Source organism: Indicator indicator, chromosome 4 (assembly GCF_027791375.1).
Source record: "Indicator indicator isolate 239-I01 chromosome 4, UM_Iind_1.1, whole genome shotgun sequence".
Classification (NCBI taxonomy): domain Eukaryota; kingdom Metazoa; phylum Chordata; class Aves; order Piciformes; family Indicatoridae; genus Indicator; species Indicator indicator.
Window position 1 is genome coordinate 11,285,181 of NC_072013.1, and position 11,714 is coordinate 11,296,894.

An 11,714-nucleotide genomic window follows, 5' to 3' on the forward strand; every position below is an offset into this window, starting at 1 on the left:
ACTCTGTGTTTATTCTTTCCTGTCCTCCCTTATCTGCTACTTGCCAGTTTACAACCAGATTTGATCTCCCTGGGGCTCCCAAAAGGCTGGGAGCTATTGCTAGCTAAATTTTCTGAAATATGAAAGAACAGGACGTATTTGGGCAGAGGATCACCAAGACAGCAAGGCAAACACACAGGGTCTGACCGCTGCAGCCAAGCACAGACCCAAGCAACAACGTTCCCTGCCCTCCAGAGAGGATCGTCACAGCTGCCTGACCTCCTCTGATCTTGAAGGGATAAGGAGCAAGAAATCAAGCTCTCCTGCACCATGAGCTCATGGTGGAACCAAGCAGCAGCAGCGGAGCCAAGGGCAAAGGACTCCCCATCCCTAGCAGCTGATCCAATTTCTATGGTAACACCAGGCATCAACTCTTATGAATCAGGGAGCTTAAAGCATCTCCCACAACCCTGCACCCCAGGCTGAGGAAGAATGCAAAACCCCCAGGGCAGCCCAGTTCCCAGGGACTTCCCAGCCCTGGTGGGGACAGAGGACCTATGTCCAGCTGCTGTCATTCACTGGGATGCCTTGCATGTGAGATTTTTGGGGATGCACAGTAGCAACAGCGTCCCCAAAACGAGGTCCTGAAGTGTTTAGGACCAAATCCAAATCTCTCTACATAGCAGGGATGGTACTATCATAGGGCTCCAAACACCAAGTGTCTTCACTTGCCCCTACACAGATGACAACTTAGCTTCACAGTCAATATGCAGCACCTGATGGAAGGCAGAAGAGCTGGTTATTAGACAGCACTGGAGGATTTCCCTAGGTGTGAATTTAATCCTAGTGTAGCCCCGTGTGGAAGAAGGAAGCTGTTAGCAGGATATTTACAGTTCCATGCTGGAAAAAGGGCCTAATAGATAGTGTTCTTGCCAAAACCTTCCTGACCCCTTGGAAAGGCAGACCAGACTCCCACATGCTTTTCACCAGCCAGGCAGGTAGCTCCATTCCTTGGCTGTAGGTTAGGGCTCCATGGCAGAAATGTTAATGGAAGGAAGATCAGAAGTCTTAGATTTCAGATCCTTCTTGCAAACCAGACTGCAGCTCCCAAACCCCTAGAAGGTTGGGTTTTTTTAAGAATTTTCCCCAGCCCTTTCCCAAAAGTGCAAAAGACAAATGCATGGTATCTCACATCAGGTAACTCTAGAACTGTTTAGAGAAACACAATCCTCTAAATGTCTGGAAACTAGCAGACATTGGGAAGGAAAGATCTGGAGTTAGGATGTAAGAAACTACCTGGAGATCTTAGTATAAGGGTATACATTACAAATGACAGTGCAACTGCATGAGGTTTTCCCTGTGTACTCAACCATGACCCATAAGCAGGACCTGTCATTGAGCAGAAAGCCCATCTACATCAGTACAAGGGTGGAACAGTTGTTAAAACCCAGCATTTCACCAGACTTAACACAATTTAAGAACCCTACTTATTTTAGATAAATTTCATGACAAGATGCAAGTGAGACACCCTGTGCATAGCTACTCGTAAGGTAAGAAAAATGATGTATCTGGACTTAAAAAGCTTAGTCAAACATTTAAAAACTAAAGAATCACACTTGACATCAGAAACATTGACTTACTGCCAGCCTCCAAAGAGCCAATTGCTTACATCTTTCCAAGTATGTTTTCTGCACCTACACTGGTTGACCTGAATGCTTGCCACAAAAACTGACTTTTGATAAGAGAGATGTAGTGGAGAACAGCATAGTCTGCTGAAAGGGAAACCACAGCCCTTTCATATACAATTCTCACACAAATTCTGAGTTGAAGATTCCTTACAGAAAGTCCCACCAGAAATTATCCAAAGAAGACAGTTCACTTAATGGCTATGAAGTCTTGGTAGCTGTTGTTCACACAGATTGTTTTTTTTCATGCAGTTCCAGTCTCCATCACTTATTTCTAAGCTGCACCCATTTGGCAGTTTCCTTTTCCTGTTTTTCTTCCAGATGTACTATTAATTCAGAAGTACATCTACATATCAAAAATATGTCCATGCACGGATTACCATGCCCCAGACTTACACACAACACAGAACTACAAAAGCCAAGCGGCCTCCTCTTCCCTGCCCAATTAATGAGTAATGCTCAGACTCAAAAAAATCCCAGTTCTAGGGTGGCTGTATTATTTTTCTGGCTCTGCTGCCACCTGCACCTCCTCCCAGTGTCATTTAATTTGCAAAAATGTCTCTTTTTCAGTACACACCAATCAAGTCCCTGTATCTTGCTGTAGTCTTAATATCAAGAAAATGCAAAAAAAAACCCAAAGCACTTACTTAGCAGCAGACCTTCAAAGCACTTGTGTGAATGAGCTCCAGGACCAAGACACCAAGTCTAGCTCAAGTGTTCCCTCACATCCAGACTCATGATACCACCAAAAGCATCACTACCTTGGTATCACTCCAAAGGGATTGAAGGGTCAAGAGCTGAATTGTCTTTGATTGGCTCACCATCACCAGCTAACTCAGAGCAGACATGCTATTGCTCGGGGAAACTCTTTGGTCCCTCATTACTGTAACAGCTTTTAAAATGAGCAGCCTTCCTTCTCCAGTCATCTCAAACACTTTGCTGAAGGCCACATCTGTGCCCACTGGAAATCCATCCCAGACAGCAATCAGTCTCCCCTTGGTGGTTCTCAGCAGGGTCTGAGAGCAAAAGACCTGAGCTCTGCTTCCTTTCAGAACTGTAGCACCAAGTCCAGAGTCTGCAACCAGTGCTGAGCAGGATCCACTCAGCACACGCGTGGGGAAGGGAGGGCACGCACAGCCCTGCAGGGCTGTACCCCTCCTCCTCTTCCTCCTCACCTCTGATTCTCTCACTCCCTTAGACCAAGCTCCTCTGACAATCTAGATTCAGGTAACAGACTCGAGGATTTGCTGCTTATACTGTTACATGGAAACCCCCAATTCCCACAGCACATCCCGACTGCCTATCAGAGGGACATGCAAGACAAGCCAGCAGCAAGGGCTAGAGGCCGATCCGGCCCGGCCCCGCGCGCCAGCTCCAGCAGCAGCTACACCTCCAACACCGAAGAAGCGACTACAACTCCGCGATCTCCGAGCCCGTGTTCTCCTCGTAGTGCTTCACCGGACAGTCTCTGCCCGCCGCGCCCCGCAGCCTCCCGCAGGCCGGGCAGAGCTCGCCGCTTCCCGCAGAAAGAGCCGCCTCTCCGAAGAAGACAACACCCAGGCAGGGGGGCAGGGGGGCTGGGGCTCTGGGCCCAGCCTTGGCCCTCCCACTCAGCTTCAGCCCCGCCACTGGGCCCCTGCCCCGCCCCAGTACCGCCGGGCCCCCGAGGCCTGTCCCGCACCCCGCTGAAGCACGAAGGGCCCAGCTATCCCTCCCTGACCACCACACCCAGCCCGCCACCGGTACCTGCCGCCGCTACTCCTGCCACCACCTGGCCCGCCCGCCTGTCAACCGCCCCTCAGCATCCGTCGCCCGCCGGAAGCGCGGCCCCGCCGGGGGAGCACCGCCCCGCTCGCCGCGGGACGCCGTCCGGGAGCGCCCGCCGCCCCTTCGCAGCGTTCCGCGGCATGGAGTGTCCCAGGGTCGACCTGTCGTCCGCGGGTCCCGGATTGCTGCTCAGCACCCTCTGCCCGCCGCTGCGGAGCCTACCACCCGGGCTGGCGCTCGGGCTGGCGCAGTCGCCAGCGCGGGGCATGGGCGTGTGGTGCGTGGGCTGGGCCCTGCCGGCCGGAGCGCTCCTGGGACCTCTTGGAGGAGGTGAGTGTCGGGAGTGGTGGGGCGGGGGGCGAGCAAGCTGGCGCTGTGCCCGCGGCCGACGCTGTGGCCGTGCCTTGCAGCCTGCTGCAGCGGAGCCCGAAGGAGGCGGAGGCCAATGTGGCCCTGGGCTGGGCGGGCGGCTGGCTGCAGCTGCGGACACGGCGGCCCATCGCGGCAGGCGCGGAGCTGCGCTACTGGCCTGAAGAGGCCCGCGGGGCCGCGGCGGAGGAGCGGCGGCCGGCCGGAGGCCAGGGGATAGCGGCGCCGCGGGAAGCTGAGCCGAGGGGCCAGCTGGCAGTCGTCGTGGGGGCGGCAGTGGCCGTGCAGGCGGACGGGGCCTCTTCCGGCGGGACGACGGCGGAGCCCTTGGCAGGTAGGTGCTGCACTGGGGACTCGCGTCCCAGACTGGGTGAAAGGAGCAGGCTGGCGACCCGGTGCCTTCAGTTGTCCCTGGCATATGTGCGTGGTGCGTTCTCGCCACAGCCCCTCCAGGACTCTGTCCTGACCTGTTGCTTTTAAGAACTACCAGCTGGCAAAGGAGCATGCTGCCCTGTTTATGCCAGTCATGATGTCCCCTAAAAATACAGTCTAAAAAATACATTGAGGCTGCACAGGCACTATCTGTGGTGAGAGAACAGATTTCCACCATCTCAAGAAAAAAAAGGTAAAAAAAAAAAGTCATAAATTAATAGCTTTAATACCAGAGCCCAGGATTGCTGCATAGCAGAGTATCTGTCTCCAAGTGTTCATGTTCCTTTGATCCAGCAGCAATTGTGTCATATAACAACCAACTTGCCCACCATGCTTTGTGTTTATACAGGGGATCCTGATGTCTCCGAGGTAGTAGCTGATAAAAGCACAGTCATTGATATCCCTACTAAGGTTAGCAGGCTGGCTGCCAAGCATTTCCACAGGCTGCAAGAAGAGGAAAGCACAGTTTCCAGATGTGAGCTGAGGCCTGAGAATCAGCACTTCAAACTCATTAAGGCCAATGGCAAGTGCGGGGAAGAATTGGACAAAAGTGTGGATCCCAGATCAGCAGTAGAAAGAATGGAGATGGAGTATAAACTGAAATGACCTGGATCTGTTGTCACCCTTGAGTGGGGTTCAACTTAGCGCTCACTTGGTTAGCAAGCCATGCAAGGTACGTGCTCTGGCAGTCAGCTCAAGAAGTGCCTGCAGGAATTTGGTGGAGAGACAGCTGGGCAGGAATCCCAGCAGCTCAGTCCTTCTGAAGGAGAGAATATAGAGACTTGTAAGAAAGAGAGCAAAAATTCCAAAGGTTCCAGACGGGCACCCACAGAGCATGGGGGAAAGGGCCCATTGGAGGGACCTGAGAGGCAGGAGGAACGTATGGAGCTGGTGGAGGGTTATTCTGGCAGCCCAGGGCCCTCACCAAAAGCAGTGTCCCAGAAGGAAATGATCAAGCGGAAGTATTGCTGTGGGGAGTGTGGTAAAGCCTTCCTGCAGCTCTACCACCTCAAGAAGCACAGCTTTGTCCATGCTGGTCACAAGCCCTTCCTGTGCACAGAGTGTGGCAGGAGCTATAGTTCAGAGGAGAGCTTCAAAGCCCATGTGTTGGCCCACCAGGGTGTGTGACCTTTCCAGTGCACCCAGTGTGACAAGGCTTACTGCTCCAAGAGAGACTTGCAGGAGCACCAGGTCCTGCATACTGGCCAATGCCCCTTCTGCTGTGAGCAGTGTGGCAAGGCCTTCGCACGCCACCCCTCCCTCTGCATTCGCAAGAGAATCTATCTGGCCACTGGGACTGGCCCAGCTGGTACCCAGGGATGCCAGTGTGCCATCTGCAGCCACCACCTGGCCAACCCCAGCTCCTTGCGCAACCACATGTGCCTGCACACAGGGGAATGCCCTTAACGCCTATCCCTACTGCGGCAAGGACTTCCGACAGCAGAGCAACCTGCGCGAGCACCTCTGGCTGCACACAGGTGAGAAGCCCTACAAGTGCCACTTTGCGATGACGCCTTCCCCAAGCTGCCAGAGCTGTGGCGGCATCTCATCTCCCGCACAGGTGAGGCCCACCTGTGCGCCGTGTGCAGCAAGGCGCTGCAGCACCCCCACACGCTGTGTGCCCACGAGCACCTGCACGCCAGCCAGCACCCTCTCCGCTGTGAGCAGTGGGGCAAGGCCTACACCAAGCTGCGGCGCCATCAGAAATCCCACCCGTCTGGCAGGCCCTACAAATGCAAGCTGTGTGGCAGGGGCTACACCCTTCCCTCGAGCCTTGCGTGCCATCTGCTCACCCAAAAGTTGGGAAAGGACTCTGAGGAATTCACTGCTGCAGTGGCCCCACTTGCTGTGGACCTAAGGCAGGCAGCAAGGAAAAGCCTCAAAGGAATGGCCTCCAGGAGGAGGCTGCAGCAGAGCCCACCTTGCACATGGTGGAGGTGCCAGAGCCAGCAAATGAGCCAGCAGCCGCTGCATTGCTACTTACCAGTCACACAGCAGCCCCTCAGATACTGGGGCATATGGGAGGCCTGCTAGGCATGTGCCGCTGGCAGAGGACATCACTGAACTCACCATCTCCAAACATGAAGACAAATGCATTATATATGAGGGCTCACCAAGTGACATGGTAGTCATCCAGGAAGGGGTGGGCTTGGGAGCAGTGGCAGAAGTGGTGGAAGTTGAGACAATGACTTGACTATCCCAGCCTGCTCTGGGATAGTACTTCTGTACCTATTAAAATGTGGTAAAAACAAAAAGAAAACCAACAAACACATAGCTCTCCTGTCTCTGTGACAACAAGGCCCTGTGGCTAAGCCCCAGGCAGAGTTAGCAGTCTTGGAGGTAACTGCTTGGGTAGACCTGGGTCTTTTTGGTAGCTGCTCCCTGGAGCTATGAGTCTGCACTTGCCACATGCTGAGCCTGGGGCAGGGAAGGCTTTGGCTGTTGGTGGGAATAACTTCTTAGAGAAGACACACACAAGCAGGGCTGCTGCTCTGCCTCTGTTACACTGTCAGTAGGTGATAGTGTACTGTGAGGAAGACAGGAAAATTCTCAAAGCAGCAGCTCTGAACAACTTCCTTTCACCAGGGGAGGTTTAGTTTGGATATTAGAAGAACCTTCTTCACTGAAAGAGTTCTCAAATACTGCAACAGGCTCCCCAAGAAGGGGAGATGTTTAAAAGACAAAGAGATGTGGTGCTGAGGGACATGGTTTAGCACTGGGCTTGGTAGAGTTAGAGGATGGTTGGACTTGTTGATCTTAAAGGTCTTTTCCAACTGATTCTACGATTCTGTCTTGCACTCTCTAACATTTGGATTTCCCAAAAAAAAAAAAGTCTTGGTGGCTTACATTTTCTGGGCTTTCTATGCCCACTGCACAAGAGGAGGGACCAGTGTCACCAGCGAACCATCAGCAGCACAGTTCTCTTTCGGGTTGCTATGAGTGCAGTAATGTGACAATCTGAAAAGCTGCTCTGTGGCTTCTACAACTTTTTCTATAAACTTATGACTAGTTTGCAGACAAGGTCCTTGAGTCAGATCCACAACACTTCAATGTGAAGTGAGGACGGAACATGAATTCAACTAGCCAACCTTTGGGTGTCCTTGTTTTTAGCTCTTTTCTTTAAAATCAGGGAGCAGATGAGCTCAGTCTTTGCCCTGAGTGCTTGGAGACAGAGCAGTGGGAGCACAAGCCTTGTGAGGGGGACTTGTATTTGGAGCTGCAGTGCATCCTTCTGTTCTCTCTTTGGTGCCTGTCCTAATTCTTGCAGTTTCCAAATATTGACACAGCTGCAAAGTGTTCTCACTAGAGCTGGGCTTCTGCACAGTGAAGCGTGTGCTCTCTGTCACAGCAGAAATGGGAGAGAAGGGGGAGCAACTGAGGAAGGGAATGGGCAGAACCCAGACCCTTGTTGCTTCATCTGCCAACCTGTGACTACTTTTTTTTATTCTGAGATGAAAAGAACAATTACAAGTTAGGTCTTCACAGGAACATTATTCACCAAAGAGTTGATCTGCATAGGTAGAGGCAGGGCTGTGCTGTGCTGCACATACCACTTGGCTGAAGAATAAACTTAGCCAGCTTATTCTGACTGATGGGCACCTGGTGATGATGCCACCACTGTGTCTTTGTTTATGAATACAAAATTATGATTACAATTGTTTATTCCTAAGAAAATCCTGTAAAAGCCCTGAGAAACACAATGTTGGTGAACCTTAACATGGATGGGATGTGCAGCATGCCATGGTCTGACTGGATACCTATCTGCTGCTTTATAACTTCATGTTTCCAGCACCTGGAGGGCCTAGGGCTATCTAAGACAATACCCTTTCTTGAGCTATGCCAAATAAACAGTATTTTAATTAATACATACAGGGATTTCAGTGCCTTTCTTGCGGGGTCCATAACAAACACTTGCACCAGTGCACTACATTTGGTGTAGGTGGCAGGATCCTGGTGAGAAATGCCTTACTGGAAGAAGGTCAGAGAGAAAAAACATGAAGAGCCTGCCTGGTCCCATACACTGGCCTGAGACCAGTCACACAGTGTACTGCTGGTAATCATTATGCAGTAGCTATGTCAATCACCTGGCTGGAGCTCTAGTGCACCTGTTATCCTTAGAGTTTTAGGCAGCAAGCACACAGGTATCCTGGCTGGTGAGACTCCACTGTGCTGGCGGGGCTTCAGGGTGCTGCTGCAGTGTTCTGGGGTGGTAAGTGCAAAGGTCTGTCAGATGGTTGGGGTCCTTCATGCTGGCAGGGCCTCACCAGGTGTCAGGCATGCATGTAAACTGAAGTGCTACACTTAAACCTCACTCCACAGTCAGGGTTCAAATCTCAGCCAACCTGTAAACTGGGTCAAACTGACTGAGGTGTTTGAATAAAAAGGCAGCAGCAGGCTATGAGGGAAGGGGACAATTCTCTGGGTCCTGAATTCTTTCCCTCTTGGTAGCTGCTCTGTCCTCAGGGACAGGGAAACCATCAGGGGATACAGACACCCCCGTGTGAGGGTATGACGGGGGGGTTCATCCTTTGTGATTGTATCTAAAGTGTTAAAAGTGGTGACCACGCTGTGTGCCTCACTTCAGGAACATATTCAGAAAGACCCCAGCTATTGAACCTGCAACCATATCCATCACAGAGCAAAGGCCAAAGCTTCCATACTCTTGCTTCTTGGAAGTTGGAAAAATAGTTCCACAGGAAATAAATAATTGCCAAAGGCTTTCTTCACTTAGAAAGAAGAATTAACTCATAGAGGGAAAGACATCAAAACTCTCAGCTGTGTTGAAAGCCATAACTAGGAGGGAAGGGTATGACTTAATTCTCTTAACCTAAGAAAAAGAATAGCATCCATTCATGGATGGGTGAGGGCAGAAAACAAAATTACAAAAAGTGGCTTACAGGAGCAGTGAACAGATGGAAGAGTTAAATGTTTGAGGGATGGAAGTTAAAGGCCCTGGAGAGGTGACAGGTGATGCATGCTCTCCTGCTGCAGAGGCTAACTACAGGAATGGTAGAAGCAGACAGGAGCCTTAGCACATTATAGAACAAGAAAAGGTTATAATATGAAGAGCTTGCATCTTTAATTACTAATGTTCTAAGATACCAGAAAAGGATGGAAAATGCCCTAGAATATAGCAAAAATCTCCAATTAACAAGCAAAACCAACATAAATAGTTGAAAAGTGATGGATGCTACCCTAAGTAATCTTGAGATAAAAGGTTTCAGCAATTAAAATTAACCTAATGGCCCTGCTGGGTGGATTTGTTCTGTTCCACAGAGGGAAAAGAGAATGGCAACTGGAAAAGAGGCAGCCAGACATAGTGACAAAATGGTTGGTTTCAGAAAGTGTAGGAACCAGAACAGAGGTAACTTTAAAGGAAGATGGCATAGGTAAGTATTAGAGGATATTCAGGGCTGTCTGATAACCAATCTTAACTGTGTTGCTTAAAGTTAACCCTATATATAGTAATGTATGATACCATGGAAGGTGCCAACACCTTTCATTTAAAGGAAAGAGAAGAAGATGGTAAAAATCTATGAAGAAACATAATAATGTTGACCTAAGCTGCAGTGTAAAGGCTGCCTGCTTACTGTGAAGAAGAGACAGAGAGAGATGTAGGAATGGAAAAATCAAAAGTGACTGAGAATATTGAAAGCTCTTATGAAGGGAAATATGCTGGTGATCCACATAAGTTCAGATGAGAACATGCAGGCCAATGCTGCACATACCACTTTGCTGCAGGATAAAATTTGGCCAAGCTAAACCTAACTGGGGAGCCTGCAGATTGCTTCTGCTTGGCACTTGATGACGCCACCACTGTGTCCTTGTTGCTGTCTTAGAAGGAAGCAGCATATCCATATGTAAACATTCTTTTGATTGACAGCAGAAATGACAAAAAGAGTTGTTTACTGCTGAGGAAATCCTATAAAAACCCTGAAGACCATGATACTGGTGAACTTCAGCAACGACACTAATTGTGCAGCGTGGCATGGGCCGATGCTGTACTACTTTGAGTTCCCAGCATCTGAAGGACTATAAGATCACCTAAGTGCTATCTCGTTTTGCCTTCTAATGTTATCCCCAACAAATAGTATTTTAACCTATCATTTATAGTCTGGGTGCCTTTCTTACTAGGATCTATAATGAACACTTGCCACAAGTGCATCACACCTTCATGAAACAGTAGAAATCTGTCTCTCATTGCTAAAACTCTGGGGTGGGCAGCAGTCTTCCTGCAGTGGTATTTCTTCCCTCCATAGCCACATGGGTTTGCTCAGTTATGCCTGAGGAAAGCAGCTTTGAAGTCACTTGTCCCACCTAAAACATGAGACCAAACTCAAATTATTATATAGGGAGTAAAGAAACTGTCCTGGCTGCTCTCTTCCTTGTCAGCTGAGCAAAGCCCTCCGTGCTTGCCAGCCAGGCTTACGCAAATGTGGGGCTGCTTGTGCCAACTCCTATAGCGAGGAGAGGAGGTGCCTGCTGCGGGGGATGGCAGCAGCTCTGATTTCACCACGCTTCCAGAACCTGTTTGTGCTCTGATGTTTCCTTCTCATCTCTTGCCTGTGTGTCCTATCTAAATGCTGCTTCCTCTTGCCAAGTGACCCAGGGTGTTTCTGAGGTTGTGCCTAATCCTCTATGCACACAACCCTCCACCCAGGTCATCTCCACTCAGGGCAATCCCAACCATTCCTAAAGGCATCTCTCCAAAATCCAGGGGTAGGTGTGAGAGAGAACAGGAGATACTCTTTGATGAGGGAGGGAGCCTCTGCAACTGCTCTTTGTACCAGTGGCCACAGAGTCATTCCTCAGCCACCCTAATGCTAATATTTGCACTCCTTCTATGGAGGCAAACATTACAGATATACCTGCTGCACAGAGGCACAGCACAAAACATGCTCCCTGCTGGCAGAAAGCACTTTCATGCCGAGTGGCAGTTCCTGAGACTACCTACATCCTGCCCTCCTGTCTGCTGGCTTCTCATCCTGCCAGTTTTCTGCTTTCTGAAGGAATCACTAGAGCTTTCCCAATTCTGCTACCCCGCTTACTGACTTCTTAGCTGAAGTCATGACATCCAGACTATTCCTGTCTCCCTGTTCCTGGAAGCCCTTGTATTCCTGGCTGGTTTTGAGCATACTAACTCCTTGCTCATCGGAGTGTCTGTTTTCTTTTGGATGTACTTTTTTGTGTTCCACTGGGGTGGGAATAAAAGAGGAAGCCCAAACTTCATGCTGCTTCATCCCCCTCCATACCACTGGGAATTGTAATGCAGTGGGAAGTGTGCACTGCCAATGGCATTGCTGACCTAACTGGAGGAAAAATTTAAATTCCACATCAGCTGTCACTGGCTCCCCTTCTGCTCCTTGGCATGGAAGAGGAAGAAGGAGACTTAATTGGTGTGTTCTGGTGCCAAAGTAGCTGGGGCTGAGCTTGCTGATAACTGCAGGGAGAAAAGACAACTGGTCTCTAGGGAGAAAAAGC